Source organism: Myotis nattereri (assembly GCF_964212035.1).
Source record: "Myotis nattereri genome assembly, chromosome: 17".
NCBI lineage: Eukaryota > Metazoa > Chordata > Mammalia > Chiroptera > Vespertilionidae > Myotis > Myotis nattereri.
The window spans coordinates 40,904,663-40,916,808 of NC_138092.1; positions in this window are offsets into that span (position 1 = coordinate 40,904,663).

Below are 12,146 nucleotides of genomic sequence, written 5' to 3' on the forward strand. Positions count from 1 at the left end.
TCCTAGGCTGGAGTGTAGAAATAGAGTGACACTGACCTGCGTGGCATAAGCACAAGGGAACCCAAAATAAGGAAATTAAATGTCCTTGATTTAAAAAAAAAAGACAGAGTGCACAGGACCCTGGGGCCCAAGATAGGATACACAAAAGCAGAAGTTCGGAGACATGGGTCCAGACTCAGGTTCAAGTTTCTAGCTTGCCTGGAATGTCACCCTGAATTAAGAGGAAGGTGTGAAGAATACTCTGGTGGTACAGAATACTCTGGTGGTACAGACATTTCCATGAATTGTGGGAAGTCAGGTTTCTTCACATTGACACATGCTTTTAATATGCTCGGCATTGCTCTCAGGACAGAAAGCCTGTTCCCACCATTGTTTCCCTGGCCAGGCCTGCTCCAGTGGACCCAGAGGATGCTTCACAGAAGGTCCCTCAATTTGATCTCCAGGAAAGGGCACTGGCATTCACAGTGAAGAGGGGAGTCTCTGTGGGTTGAGAGCAAAAGGCAGAATTGAACTATCTAATTTATTGCCTTAAATGGAGATCGAAGAAGTCTGAAAAAAGCAAGAGAATGACCTCATTACCATGAAAAGGTTCTGGTAGCTATTCTCCTGCTTCTCACTGGTCAGATTACACAGGCGATGTAGAAAGGGTCAGATGGCACCTTCCCCCTAGCTGTCTTCCCGCTGGCCTTGTGCCAGTCAGTGTGCTTATGATATGGTTTTGTCCTCACCCCTACCCATTTTATAGAAATAGTTCTGAGTAGCCTCTGTTTTGCTTGGGTATTGATTAGCTGTTAGTATTTTAGGGCTCCTGGAGAAGTTGCATGATTAAAAAGATATATTAGATGGAGAAGGACAGTAAGACAAGGCTAAGAAGCTGGAACAGTTGTGCTTTTGATGGGAAAGATGTTCGTTCGGCAAAGGGATGGAGTTCGCTGTTTAGACATCTGTGTGTGGACTGTGGGCAGTGGAATATGGACATGGACTTGGAAAATATGAACTTTCTCCAAATGCAGGAGCCTGTTGAGACCCATGGTTGGGAAATGGTGATTATGGGAATGGTGAGTGTCCTAGATAGGGACTGGGTGGGATTATAGTGGCCATCTCCCGAGTGGCTCATGGACCTTCCCTTACGTTTGTGTCTTGGCTGGAAGCTTGGAAAGGAAATGTGCCTGCTCTGGGAGCATACAGGCACCGAGCCCTTGGAACCAATTTAATTGCAGTCTTCCTCACACAAACATACTAGTATAACAGTATTTGGCACATCGATATTTGTTGAAATCGATTAAAATTAAATGGAAATTCAGACATTTTACTCTTAACCTTATGTTTATTCCAGCACTGATGCTAGAGGCTCAAATGATGCTTTCAATCACTCTTTCCATCTATGTCTCACATTTACTTGTGTATGAAGCTGTTGGTTAAGTAGCCTGATTTCCTCTTATTTCCTTATAGCTGGGTGAGGTGTCAGCAAGCATCTCAGGTGTATTTCCTTCATCACACTGGTCCCATGAGGAAGAGAGCCTTCTCTGCTATCTCTACTGGAATTTTTCCAAGGGGGTCACTGTTTGGATAGACTTGGGTCAATGGCTGTTCCTGAACTGGGCAAACTTGAGCAACCAAACTTAACTAACCCACCCATTGCCATGGTTTCTGGGGAATGGGAGGCATGTTACTGTGGTTGACAGCTCTAGGTAAACCTCGTGGCACGGGGGAGGAGTTCTCCAAAAGAAAGGTTCTTTTCAGTAGAAGGAGAATGATGTGGCATTCTGGGTAGATAAAACAAAAGCCACCATAGTCTACTACATATGTATTTTCCTTAAAACAGGAAACTTTATCTTTAGAATTTAAAAAATGAGGTTCTGAAGCTCTCTTTATGCAAATTCTAGTATAAGCTAATTCACTATAGTCATGAGCCACTGAAGAACAACCTTGATATGTTCTGAAAAATGAGTTGTTAGGTGATTCCGTCATTGTGCAAACATCATAGAGTGCACATACACAAACCCAGCTGGTCTAGCCTACTCCACACCTGGGCTGCATGGGACAGCCTATTGCTCCTAAAGGCTACAAATCTGTTCAGCATGTTACTGTACTGAGTACTACAGGCAATTTTAACACAATGGTAAGTATTTGTGTACCTAAAGATATCTAAATAGAGAAAAGATACAGTAAAACTGGTATAAAGATAAACTATGGTGTGCCTGAATAGGGCACTAACTCCACAGGACTGGAAGTCACTTTGGGTGAGTGAGTGAGTGGTGAGTGAATGCGAAGGCCTAGACGATTACTGTACATCACTGTACACTTTATTAACACTATTTACTTAGGCTACACTGAATTTATAAAACAATATGAGATTAAATCAAGCACAAGAAAAATGATGCAATCAAGATTCTGGGTAAACCCAAGATATATAAAGCTACTGCTGGCATAACATGTCATACTGTTTTACAGCAAGCTATTTTCTTTTTAGAAGTAGAAAGAGTACACTAAAATACTGATGAAACGTATAGTATTGTAAATACATAAACCAGCAAAATAGTTGTTTATTATCATCAAGTATTATGTACTGTAAACAATTGTGGGTGCTGTACTGTTATACGCCTGTATAGCAGTAGTTTTGTTTACACCAGCATCACCACAAACATGAATAAAGCCTTGTGATGGGATGTTGGGATGGATATGACATCACTTAGGCAATAGGAAATTTTTAGCTCCATTATAATGTTATGGGACTACCGTTGTATATGAGGTTTGTCTTTGACCAAAAAGTCAGTATGCAGTGCGTGACTGTGTTGTATATTTCATCCCAGCCATTATAGGCAAATGACGGTTAATGCTTTTCAAGGCATTTTAAATTGGACTAGAAAAAAGATAAAGCTAAAAATTATAAGACTATGGAAAAGGTTAGTAAAATATTGGAAAGTAACTCAGGCTTTGCAATTGCACCATAGAAAGACCCAGGATCTGGTGCCTCAAAAGATGTAGGAAAATAGATGGAACTCTGATGAGCAGTTGGATTGTGATGGCAAGCGAGTCAACAACTTTTAAGTCTAATGTTTCCCTAGTTCAAGCCCTAATTATCTTTCATCTTGATGATGGAGATGGAGCTCTAAATAGTCTCCTTGCCTCGTTTGTCCCTTGTTCACTCAGTTTGTCACTGTTACAAATTTATGATCATTATAATGTCTCAAAAAGCTGTGGGCCTGGAAATACTAACCTCAGTGAGGAATATCAAACTGGTGTGTCCTAGAGACTGGCTCTGCATGGCCAGAGAGCTCTAAAGTCAGGAAGAGCATGAAATTGAGATGACTGGGCTGAGACACAGTCTTTTTAAGGCAAGTAAGTGAAATTAGGCAGGACCAAAAGATGAAGATATCAACGGGATATTGAAACAGGAATATTAAAACAGTGTGCCAGCAGGTATCAGGTTATCATAATCTTGTGCGAAGGTGAGCGTTACAGTTAGTGCCTGAAGCAGGGTTCATAATCCATAGAGGGGTCATGGAGAGAACTGAGGGGGTCCAGGAAAGGTAGTAAGGCAGAATGTAATGCAGAGGTGGCCCATAACTTTCTTAATGTTCCATATAAACCCCCAAATGTTCACACCAAAATCAAATTTTTCTTATTCTATTTGCTTTTAATGTATAGAAGTTATTTGCTTTACTTATGGAATATTTAGAAAAAGGTAAAATTCAAATTACAGACATAATATTTGTTCAATATGTATATGTGATTTTTAACTCAGGATGAATTTTTGAAATTGGATATTCCAGTTTGAGTGACAATGATAATTTAATACCACGGATGTTTTTCCCACTCTGTATTTTGTTTTTATTCTCTAATTTTGGTATATTTGGGAAAATAAACTTTTAATAAAATGCATAATCATTTCATTATGTAAATTTGTTTCATCTTAAAACATAAACATTCTAAAAGACATACTTTTTCTTATGATAATAAGATATTATAGAGAAAAATGCAGCTTTTGAAATTCTTAACCTTAAATTTATTCCCTATGCCAGTGGTTTTTTTGCTGGCTAGGATAACAGATTCATCTTTTGGCTTTCACACTCCAGTGGGTAACACAATGGTTGGCCTGCAGTGGCTGCTCAGTGAATATTTTTGGAACTGAAACGAAATGAATCAAGTTGTTAATATTTTCTGGTCACATGAGTGAAATTAAGAAATATACAACTTTTCTTAGTTGGGTTTAGGAGGTATTCTGATACCAATAATTAAACACTTGCCTTTGGATCAGATTAGAAATTTGAGTTGAGATCACTAACCACATATGACCTGTTTCTTTCTGGAATACATGACAAAAAATTTCAGTTCCTTGCCAATTTATTTTTGCAAAGGAAATGTATGGATTAATAAATGTAGAGAAAGCAGTAATGTACCCATTTTCAAATGGATTCCTAATTAAAATTATTGCATATTAAAATTCATTAGTGTTTAATCACTCAATACAATGATATGAAGCAGTGGGTGGAAGACATAAGAATTCTTAAAATGGAAATGCTGTACTCTACTGTGGATCAAAGATCATTTACTCTTCGGAGTGAAGCGTTCTGTCTCATTTGTTCGAATTTTGTGGTCAACAAGCAGCCTTAAGTTTACTCATTTTGTTTCTTAGGCATTTAATTGATGCTTTTGGGAAGACCTATATTTCACTATAGCAATAGCTATTCTGACCATTAGTATGGCATTCTGACTGAGGAAATTAAAATTCTGTCATTTTATTAGTTTACTGTGAAAATGTTATCTATAAAAATATGATCACCTGAGATGTGGCATCTTCTTCGGGAGAAGAGATAAAATCTATGAAGCTGAGGATCAGTTCCTAGAGCAGTAGTTAGCCTCTGAGACAAAATCACTAGGAGAAGCAGAACTTGAAGAGGCTTATATTCTCTCTTGATATTCAGTTGCAAGTTTTTCTTATAGACTAATTTCTTTCAAAATTTGAAAGTTAAGAAGGCCAGATATCAGTGACGAGTTCTTTTTTTACATGTGTCCATACTCAGGTCGATGAATTTGGGGTGAAGCTTTCTTCTGTGAAATGTTGATAAGGGAATGCCAAAATCTTAGGCTGTATTGTTATCAATGAAACAATTTTGGATGAAAAACTTAATCACAACCTTTCAGAAGAGCACTCAAGGCCTTCACATGTCTATTCTCAGAACATAAACAGTTGTACAGTCTAAGCTGAGTGCTTATCCAAGTCAGTCTCTGAACTCAATATACCTCATATGTGAAAAAAAAAATCCATTTGTTTACACGGGGCAAGGAGTAAAGCAGCCTAACACAAAATTATAGAATGGAAACCTTGTAATAGCCTCGGCTTTCTGCTCCACCATCTTGGCATGAGGTCAGCCTTGCTTATTATGATTGGCGCAGGCCATAGCCTGGCAAGTTAGCCTAGTGAGACTGGAGTGAATCTGGCTGTTTACATCATTAAATTTTGAATGATGGCATATTTTACTTTTTTCTGCCAACTTTACCGTTGATAAATAAATCTTAGGATTAATAATTCGTTAGCTGTGACAATCAGGAATGAATCCAGAGAAACTAATTCCATATTATTTATTTAACACCAAGTTCTCCAGCTCTCCTAGGGGGACTCTGAGTTATTAGTGTGTATTAAGGGCAAAAGCTGAATACAGTAGAGTTCCAGTGAGCACTGAGTTCACTCCAAGAGCTTATATAAATGTTCTCGTTAAGTCGCAGCTCTACACTCCATTAGGGAACTGTTCTCTTCAATTCCAGCACAACCTTTCCAGTGGTTGGCATATCTATCCCCGGGCAAAGGCCTTGAGGTCAATTTTACACCTTTAAAAACATATTAAAAGGATAAAATAAACCCCCTCCCCAAATCATTAATTAAAGCATTCCTGTAGCAACTTTAGATTGGATTGGTGCCCCCAAGGTAAGCTTAACCAAAGAAAGAACTGAAAACTCCCCACCCTACATTTCACAAATCTCATTGGAAAAATATTATTGGCATTAAAATGAGATAAGTGGAGGTTGGAATGCTGGCCCTGCTACTTCTTGGCTGTGTAAATCTGAGCCTCCGTTTGCACCTCCCAGCGATGTTCTGAGTATAAGTGAAATAGAGGAAGAAATTGCCTAGCAAGCAGCATGGCATAGAGCAGATATTCTGCTGTGCCTGCTGTCAGTGCTCTCCCCTGGTAATATGAGTTATTTGAGGACAGGGATTTTCATATTTCTGGTTAAATGCTATAACAATGCATGAGCATACTGCCAGGAAGGAATGCTCAGTATGTGTTGAATAGCACAAGTATTAGTTTCTTCATTACTAAAATGGAAGGAGGAAATAATTCTCTGCATATCTTCTAATTTAAAGCTATATCATAATTATCTTTTTCCTATTATGGGCATTTAATTTTTTTGTGTGTGTGTACATGTGCATATTTTGTGACATAAATTTTAAAATTTGACTTTATGAGCTAAATAAAAATTATTTTGTATAATTTTATGGCATCAGAATGAAACAGTATTTTGCCCTACCCAGTTTTGCTCAGTGGTTAGGGTGTCAGCCTGCTGACCAAAGGGTCTTGGGATTGATTCCTGCCCCAAGGGCATGTACCTTGGTTGCAGGCTCGATCCCCGGCCTGAGTCAGGGCATGTGCGGGAGGCAACCAATTTATGTCTCTCTCTCTTACATCTTCACATAGATGTTTCTCTCTCTCCTCCATTCTCTCTAAAATCAATGAAAAAATATCCCCAGGTGAGGATTAAAAAAGAAAAGAAAAGAATGAGACAGTATTTTAACACTCTTAAGACAAAATAAGGCTCTTAATAACAAAAATATATTTTCAACTATATTTTATTAGTTTATGCCCTCAAAATAGTGCATGAGAATATCTGTTTAACCACACTCATCAGAAATGAGTATTTTCATTTAATAAATTTTGCTAACATTAACGACAACTTAATTTTCATTAAAATCATTTTGCTGATGTTAAAGATAATTTAATTTCATTGTCTCTAGCTACCTTTGATCAAATAAAATAACAGTGTAGTCATCCGAAGACCCTTGCTGAGCAAACTCATGGGTTTTGATCACTGGTAATAAAAAAATCCTAACTATCCAAACAGTGCTCAGTAAGCAGTGACTGGATGGGTGAGTGAATGAAGTTCTATACCCTCAGCATGTAGTCTTATGTTAGCAACTTTAAACACTGGATTTTTCAGACCTAATTTCCAATTAGAGTTGTTGCTTTCTATGTATTGCAAGTATTATGTATTGTGAGTATTATACTCATATACTTTATGAATAGTTCTCACAAAGATGGGGTGGGATAAGTACTATCATAGGAATTAGTCAATGCGCTATGGGAAAAAAGAAAGACCTAGGAGGATTGAAATATGGGCTCTGATCCGGACCTTGAGATAATATCACAGGGTGAAAATGTTCACCAGTAGAGAAAGGAACTTCCTTATAATATTTTTTTTTAAAAAAAGGATGTCAAGTATGTGAGATTAAGAGCAAATTATGAGCCCTGACTGGTTTGGCTCAGTGGATAGAGCGTCGGCCTGCAGACTGAAGGGTCCTGGGTTCGATTCTGGTCAAGGGCATGTACCTTGGTTGCAGGCACATCCCCAGTAGGAGGTGTGCAGGAGGCAGCTGATCGATGTTTCTAACTCTCTATCCCTCTCCCTTCCTCTCTGTAAAAAATCAATAAAATATATTTTTAAAAAGAGGAAGTTATGAAAGATTCAATTATTAGAATAAATGTATAGTTGTGTTTTTTTAAACAATGTATAGCCATCCAACTTATTTCATTACGCTGTGGACTTTATCACTTATGGTTTTCCAAAGCTAACTCAGGCAACAATTCATAGAAGGCACAGGGCCAATTAATGTTTTGATAGAGCCTGAACATGTGGATAAATAAAGGAGATATATTTAACTTTGTAACTAAATTAGGAAAGTCTTTTCTATTTTAAAACCCTCTCTTTATTTCTGTGACAATATAAAAAAGAGGCTACTGGTGATGAATAGCTGTTCTTAATCTGCAGTATTATTTATAAGCAATATGCAAATATTTCTCTTTTATATCACTTTGCTATAAAGTTAAAGGGTATCCTGAATTTGTACCTCATTCAGAGTATAGGAAAACACATGATTTAGGCTATGACAATCTTTGTATTTCTGACAAATTAAAGCTTTTCCCGAGAACTCTATTATCTCCTTTGATGACAACAACAACAACAACAAAAACCCTTCAAAGAATGTGCAGCATTATGTAAGATGTCAGGTGGAACCTACAGCCAACATCATATTCAATGGGCAAAAACTAAAACCATTTCACCTAAGAACAGGAACAAGACAGGGATGCCCACTTTCACCACTCCTGTTTGACATAATACTGGAAGTGCTAGCCTTAGCAATTACACAAGAAGAAGAAATAAAAGGTATCCAGATTGGAAAAGAAGATGTAAAACTGTCATCATTAACAGATGACATGGTACGGTACATAGAAAACCCTGAAGACTCCATCAAATAATTATTAGACTTAATAAATGAATTCAGCAGTGTAGTAGGATACAAAATTAACGCCAGTAAATCTATGGCATTTTTATATACCAATAGTGAACTTACAGAAAAAGAGATTAAAAAAAAATCCCACTTACCATTGCACTAAAAAAATTAAGATACGTAGGAATAAACTTAACAAAGGAGGTAAAAGGCCTATATTCAGAAAACCAGAAGACACTGAAAAAAGAAATAGAGGAAGACATAAACGGAAGGAAGAACATACCGTGTTCATGGATTAGTGGAATCAATATCATTAAATTCCATATTACCCAAAGCAACCTATAGATTCAATGCGCTCCCTATTAAAATACCAACGGTATATTTCACAGACCTAGAACGAACTCCCAAAAATGCATCTGGAATAAAAAAAGACCCTGAATAGCTTCAGCAATCCTGAGAAAGAGGAACAAAGTAGGTGGGATCTCAATACCAGATATCAAGCTATATTACAAAGCCACTCTTCTCAAAACTGCCTGGTACTGGCACAAGAACATATAGACCAATGGAATAGAATAGAGAACCCAGAAATCTACCCAAACCATTATGCCCAATTAATATTTGTCAAAGAAGGCAAGAGCATACAATGGAGTTAAGATAAGTCTCTTCAATAAATGGTGTTGGGAAAATTGGACAGATACATGCAATAAAAATGAAACTAGACCACCAACTTACACCATACACAAAAATAAACTCAAAATGGATAAAGGACTTAAACATAAGATGGGAAACCATAAAAATATTAGAGGAATCCACAGGCAGCAAAATCTCAGACATATGCCAAAGCAATATCTTCACTGATACAGCTCCTAGGGCAATAGAAACTAAGGAGAAAATAAACAAATGGGACCACATCCAAATAAAAAGCTTCTGTACTGCAAAAGAAACCATCAACAAAACAAGAAAGCTCACTGCATGGGAGAACATATTTGCCAATGTTATCAACAATAAGGGTTTAATCTCCAACATTTACAGAGAACTCATACAACTTAACAAAAGGAAGATAAACAACCCAATCAAAAAATGGGCAAAGGACCTAAATAGATACTTTTTGACAGGATGTAAGGAAGGCCAAGAGACATATGAAAACATGCTCAAAGTCACTAGTCATCTGAGAGATGCAAATCAAAATGACATTGAGGTACCATCTCACACCTATCAGGATGGCTATCATCAACAAATCAACAAATGACAAGTGCTGGCGAGGATGCAGAGAAAAAGGAACACTCATGCACTGCTGGTGGGAATGCAGATTGGTGCAGCCACTGTGGAGAACAGTATGTAGTTTCCTCAAAAAAACTAAAAATGTAACTCCTATTTGACCTAGGGATCCCACTTCTAGGAATATATCCCAAGAAACTAGAAACACCAATCAGAAAGGATATAAGCACCCCTATGTTCATAGCAGCACAATTTACCATAGCTAAGATTTGGAAACAGCCTAAGTGTCCATCTGCAGATGAGTGGATTAAAAAACTGTGGTACATCTACACAATGGTATACTATGCTGCTATAAAAAGGAAGGAACTTCTACCATTTGCAACAGCGTCGATGGAGCTGGAGAGCATTATGCTAAGCAAAATAAGCCAGTCAGAGAAAGACAAATATCACATGATCTCACTCATTTGTGGAATATAATGAGCAACATAAACTGATTAATAAGAACAGATTCAGAGACAGAGAAGCATTGATCAGACGATCAAACCTCAGAGGGAAGATAGGGAAGGGTGGAGGTAAGGGGGAGAGACTAACCCTAACCCAAAGGACTTGTTTGTATGCATATAAGCATAACCAATGGACACAGACAGCAGGGGGGTGAGGGCATGAGCAGGGGTGTTTGTGTGTGTGTGTGGGGGGGGGGGGCGGCAAGGGGGTTTAAGGACACATATGTAATACCCTAATCAATAAAGAAAAAAATTGTCAGAAAAAAAAGTCATGTGGAGTACTTGCTTAGATTTTACCATTCGTGTCAGTAAATAACTTTTAATAATATCTTCTAAATTCAAAATCCTTATCATTTTGTCCTGCTCTTTCTCTACATCTTGTCAAAGTAGGTTTTATGTACTCAACTGTCTGTGTAGTTGAAAGTGTGTAATTAAGGAGGAGTGAATTTCAACAACTTGTCATTTTTAGGGAAAATCATTTTTAAGCAAGTTTACTGTACATGACTGAATAAACATAGAAGCAGGATACATGGCGCTGTACAAAAACATATTCTGTGAGCTGGTAGGGTGGCCACACAGGCTGGCCTGCCTTAATTGACTGGAAAATAAAGCCTTCTTGTTTGAACTGATCTACATTGCTATGGGGGTAATAAACTCTGTGGTAGTATTAAAAAGCAGAATAGGCTTTACAATCCATCACCTAACTTGATGTCAGGTTTCCTCTGCTTCTTGATTTTAACCTCTTGGGAAGGTGCCTTTGCTTTTGATGACGTTCACGTCCCTTACTCTCAAAGAGATGTGAATAAGGACATTTCTGTACTGCCTTTCAAATAAAGATTCCCGTGAGTCACACGTGAAGTACTCATAGGCATCTCTTATAGTATAGGAAATGCAATCAAGGGGAGAAGTTAATGAAATTGCTCAAGGGCATTCAGCTAGTTTGACTCCAAGCCAGGAACAGTAAACCGACCTTCTCACTCCAAGTTCTTAGCACCAATGCCAGATTTCATCATTCACTTCAATTGCAAGCATAAGAAAGCAACCATATAACAACAGGCTTTAAAAGGAAATATGGTGTTTATCTGAAAGTAATATAATGTTCTGCATCAATTATAACTCAATAAAAAAGAGAATTAAACAAAAAACAAACAAACACACAAACAAAAGAAAAAGGAAAATAAAGCCTAGAGCAGAAGGTACCACTAAAGTTGAATTTAATTCATACCCTTCTTTAATCTCTTCTTCTGTTCTCAAAGTCTGTTACAAGAAGAAAAGGTGAAAATTTTGATCAAGAGACAGTTTGGAATGGTGTAGGTGATATGGTGGTAGTAGTACTGCGTCAGTATTATTATTTACCTTATTCAATTCAGTTCAACACAAATGCCGGGAAGATTTACCCAGGAACTGCATGAGAGGTACAAACATTTTTTTGATATTGTCCTTATCTTTGAGGAGATGATAGTCTATTAGGGGAGATAGACATATAAACACAATAAAGTCTGTGAAGTATTAATACCAAGGAGTGTATAGAGCATTATAGATGCTTCAAGAAGGAGTTCAGACCTTGAAATAAACTGTGGGGACAGGGAATAGGATGGTTGGTTTGAAGTTTGAAGGATTCTAGTCTCAGCCAGAAAAATGTCAGAAGGGAATCATAAGCAAAAGGAATAACATTCATGAATGCAAAGAGATGTGAATTACAGATGTCATGCAAGGGAGTCAGGATTGCTGAAACTAGAGAGGCAGAAAGAGAGTACAAAAGACTTTGTATAAGGTGCTAAAGATGTTCCTAAAATATTTTTTTAGGAATGGGAGCCAGAGGGGGCCTTGAATAGCCATATGGTATACTTTGCTTGTTAGATAGCTTATCCTGGTTGCTGGATGGAAGATGAATTTAAAGAGGGAAAAATTTAGTGGAT